Genomic DNA, 5,000 nt, shown 5'->3' with positions numbered 1-5,000 from the left:
ACATGGTTGGCAGTCTCCGTGGCATTGCAGCCAGCGCGGCAACTGGTGTCACCTTCCCTCCCACGTAGCAGCCGTGCCCGAGTTGGTAAGGCATTAATCCGGACACGCAGGCATGAGATGTAGTCGCGGCCGGTGACGAACTGCCGCGTATTGGAGACCCAGCAGTGCTGCCCTGGTGTTCGGGCAGACTCGTGTAGCGCAGCGCCGTCGACCGACGAGTGCAGGCGGTCGGCCCAACACCGGCCCAACTGGTAACTGGACTTTATAACTTCCCCCTGCCATTGCAGGGCGTGGTCCAGTTGGTGAATTTCTCGCTGGATTAAGTCCTGGGAAGAATCGTCCACTGCCGCACCCAGTCCTTGCATCTTCGCCAATCTTCTCCTGCGAAGAAGAGGGCCCAGCCAGCGGGCTGCAGGCACCCCCAAGCCCCCATGAGAGATGGGGGCGTGGAAGTAGCCGACCGGCGTATCTGCTGGCAGGTGCAGCCAAGATCGAAGGGCTGCACGAACACAGACGTCAAGGGAAGAGAGGGCCCCAAGACGAGTCCTCCCCAGGGCGAGGCCATGGAAAATACCCGGGAGGATGACAGAACGAAGGGCAAAAAGCCGCTGCTGAGGTTTGAGTGGTGCACGCTTGATGATGTCCAACTGCTTCTCGACCTCCCGCCGGGGATGAAAAGACTGCGTCCGCACGTGGAAAATTGCAGGCCTAGATACTTGAAAGTATCTCCCATCGCCAGTGCTGGGATGTTGTTCCCCCCAGCACGAAAGATGACAGTCTCGTCGACCTTGGTTTTCTTCTCCCGGCCTGATGAGACAAGGGCGAGAGAGAAACACTTCCGTGGGTTGACCTCGAGCCCGAGATCCCCCAGGGCCGACGTGGCGATGGTGAGAAGTTCCTGCAATCCATCACGAGTCTCGGCGAACAGCAGGAGGTCATCAGCGAATGCAGCCGCATTTATCCGCCGTCCAAGAATGCGTGCACCAATATGAGCAGGCAGACGAGACAAGAGAATGTCAATGGACATGTTGAAGAGAATAGGAGACAGCGGGTCACCCTGCCGGACACCCCTCGAAGGCCGCACTAGATCTGACGACTTCCCATCCGCGCAGATAACCGTCGATCCCGCCTCATAGCATCCCTGGATGTAGTCAACGAACTCGACCGGCAGACCATGGGCCCTTAGCACAGGACCAAGGGCACCGTGGGCAAGCGAGTCGAAGGCCTTTGACACATCCAGAGATGCCAAGTACAGCGAGCCGGCAGCTCGGCACGCCTGGGTCATCGCCAGATCGAGAAGAAAGGTGTTATGAAGCATCCCATCCTGAGGGATGAAAGCCCGCTGGCGACCGTCCAACACACAGTAGCGCATCAGGCGGCCAACCAGAACCTTGTGAAAGGCTCTAGTCAGCACCGAGCACACTGTGATCGGACGAAAGTCAGCAGGGGATGCTGCGGCGGTCTTCTTGGGCAGCAGGGTTGTTCTGGCCTGAAGGAGTCGGGATGGAAGGGAACGGGAAAGGAGGAGGAAATTAAGGATCTTGAGGAGAACCTCCCGGGGAAGGCGACGCAGTTGTGTCGGCGTGAGGCCGTCAGGACCTGCAGCAGAATTGCGAGGCGGGAGAGCAGCGGTGGCTTCTTCTGCAGAAATGGGAGCCCAGAGGTCACGGAAGGGCACCCTCTTCGAGAATGGCAGCAGCTCATCGGACAGACCCTCCCCACGCGAAGGTCGAGACCTGACACGTGGTGGAGAGAAGAGGTCTGTCCAAAACTCAATCAGCCCTGGGATGGATGGTGGCTGATGCAAGAGTGTGCCATCAAGAAGTCCGTTGATACAGCGTGCTCCGTTCTTCTTGAAAGCACGCTGAACCACCGCATACTCCCATCTCCTGCGTGCACGCTTCCGCTCTGGGGGCTGTTGGGTCCGCACACTCGCAGCTTGGTGGATGGCTGGCTCCCTGCTGCCTACTTCGTCAAGAGCAGACAGCAACATAGCCTGGATTGTTTCACGGCTAGTGGTGGGACCCAGAGCCACGAGATCATCAAGCGAGCGGAATCGGCGGTCTGATTGGGGGAGTTCTGCTACAAATGACCAGATGGCTAGGTCAACATCTTCCCCACAAGGTGGAGACTGTGGCAAAGAATGACTGACTGCAGGCTCGCTAGGAGGACCCCGAAGGCCGCGATCCATGCCAGCAAGCTCGGTGACAAACTTCGCCACCATGTCTTTGTAGGGCTGCGCTCTACGCTGACATTTAATTGACTCCAGCGTACGCTCGGGGAAGGCCTTTGCAAGCTCCTGGTTTAAAAATCTGCAACCCTGGGTGGCAAGAGTCGCTTCTGCATGGGCCAGACGCAGGAGCTCTTCCTGGGACCACCTGGCCTTCTTCCTCTCGGTCTTGATCTCAGCATTAGCAGCAGTCGGATGGGCGCGACGCCGATGGACACCAAGTCCGGTCTTGGTGGAGAAGGACCGCATACAGTCAGGGCAGATGGCGGGGAGCAGCGCTCGACCCGCACCGGTTGGCTGGTTGGCTGGCTCATCAGCTGGCACAGGCGCTCCAGCGGGAGGCCTGGTACCACGTTCGCTTCTATTAGTTGCACCAGCTGTAACAAAGGCAGGGGGGGAGGTAACCCCCAAGCCCGAAAAGCACCCTGCTCTGTCGGTCGGGATACTGGAAAGGTACACCTACGTGAAACCTTTCACAGCACCCTCACGACTCCCGCCACTTGAAGGCCAGAGCTAGGATTTCCCACCGAGAGGCTAATTGAACCATCATCCACCCGACATCACAAGGATGCTGAGGGGTGAATCGAGAGGGTCCATATATTACGCATCAGGTGGGCTTTGGGAGTCATAGTTACTCCCGCCGTTTACCCGCGCTTGCTTGAATTTCTTCACGTTGACATTCAGAGCACTGGGCAGAAATCACATTGCGTCAACACCCGCTAGGGCCATCGCAATGCTTTGTTTTAATTAGACAGTCGGATTCCCCCAGTCCGTGCCAGTTCTGAGTTGATCGTTGAATGGCGGCCGAAGAGAATCCGCGCACCCGCGCGCCCCCGGAGGAGCACGCTAAGGCGGACGCGGCCTCGCAGCAAGGAAGATCCGTGGGAGGCCAAGGCACGGGACCGAGCTCGGATCCTGCACGCAGGTTGAAGCACCGGGGCGCGAACGCCGCGCAGGCGCGCGCATCCTGCACCGCCGGCCAGCACGAGGCCGACCAACGGCGAGAGCAGACCACGCCCGCGCTAAACGCCCGCACTTACCGGCACCCCTACGGCACTCACCTCGCCCAGGCCCGGCACGTTAGCGCTGACCCACTTCCCGACCAAGCCCGACACGCCCCGATCCTCAGAGCCAATCCTTATCCCGAAGTTACGGATCCAATTTGCCGACTTCCCTTACCTACATTATTCTATCGACTAGAGGCTCTTCACCTTGGAGACCTGCTGCGGATATGGGTACGAACCGGCGCGACACCTCCACGTGGCCCTCTCCCGGATTTTCAAGGTCCGAGGGGAAGATCGGGACACCGCCGCAACTGCGGTGCTCTTCGCGTTCCAAACCCTATCTCCCTGCTAGAGGATTCCAGGGAACTCGAACGCTCATGCAGAAAAGAAAACTCTTCCCCGATCTCCCGACGGCGTCTCCGGGTCCTTTTGGGTTACCCCGACGAGCATCTCTAAAAGAGGGGCCCGACTTGTATCGGTTCCGCTGCCGGGTTCCGGAATAGGAACCGGATTCCCTTTCGCCCAACGGGGGCCAGCACAAAGTGCATCATGCTATGACGGCCCCCATCAACATCGGATTTCTCCTAGGGCTTAGGATCGACTGACTCGTGTGCAACGGCTGTTCACACGAAACCCTTCTCCGCGTCAGCCCTCCAGGGCCTCGCTGGAGTATTTGCTACTACCACCAAGATCTGCACCGACGGCGGCTCCAGGCAGGCTCACGCCCAGACCCTTCTGCGCCCACCGCCGCGACCCTCCTACTCGTCAGGGCTTCGCGGCCGGCCGCAAGGACCGGCCATGACTGCCAGACTGACGGCCGAGTATAGGCACGACGCTTCAGCGCCATCCATTTTCAGGGCTAGTTGCTTCGGCAGGTGAGTTGTTACACACTCCTTAGCGGATTCCGACTTCCATGGCCACCGTCCTGCTGTCTTAAGCAACCAACGCCTTTCATGGTTTCCCATGAGCGTCGATTCGGGCGCCTTAACTCGGCGTTTGGTTCATCCCACAGCGCCAGTTCTGCTTACCAAAAGTGGCCCACTTGGCACTCCGATCCGAGTCGTTTGCTCGCGGCTTCAGCATATCAAGCAAGCCGGAGATCTCACCCATTTAAAGTTTGAGAATAGGTTGAGGTCGTTTCGGCCCCAAGGCCTCTAATCATTCGCTTTACCGGATGAGACTCGTACGAGCACCAGCTATCCTGAGGGAAACTTCGGAGGGAACCAGCTACTAGATGGTTCGATTAGTCTTTCGCCCCTATACCCAGCTCCGACGATCGATTTGCACGTCAGAATCGCTACGGACCTCCATCAGGGTTTCCCCTGACTTCGTCCTGGCCAGGCATAGTTCACCATCTTTCGGGTCCCAACGTGTACGCTCTAGGTGCGCCTCACCTCGCAATGAGGACGAGACGCCCCGGGAGTGCGGAGGCCGCCGCCCCGTGAAGGGCGGGGAAGCCCCATCCTCCCTCGGCCCGCGCAAGGCGAGACCTTCACTTTCATTACGCCTTTAGGTTTCGTACAGCCCAATGACTCGCGCACATGTTAGACTCCTTGGTCCGTGTTTCAAGACGGGTCGTGAAATTGTCCAAAGCTGAAGCGCCGCTGACGGGAGCGATTATTCCGCCCGAGAGCATCCCGAGCCAACAGCGGCGCGGGTCCGGGGCCGGGCCAGGTAGGTCCGTCATCCGGGAAGAACCGCGCGCGCTTGCCGGGAGCCCGAGCGCCCAAAGGGGCGAATCGACTCCTCCAGATATACCGCCGGGC

General features: G+C 59.2%; 1 pseudogene; it reads right to left on the bottom strand.

Annotated features, from left to right (window-relative positions):
• The window catches only part of LOC126443557 (large subunit ribosomal RNA), a 7,748-nt pseudogene that overhangs the window by 2,019 nt on the left and 729 nt on the right, over nucleotides 1–5,000 (bottom strand).

Source organism: Schistocerca serialis, unplaced genomic scaffold (genome assembly GCF_023864345.2).
Source record: "Schistocerca serialis cubense isolate TAMUIC-IGC-003099 unplaced genomic scaffold, iqSchSeri2.2 HiC_scaffold_157, whole genome shotgun sequence".
Lineage (NCBI taxonomy): Eukaryota > Metazoa > Arthropoda > Insecta > Orthoptera > Acrididae > Schistocerca > Schistocerca serialis.
This window is presented reverse-complemented; position numbering and strand designations above follow the sequence as displayed.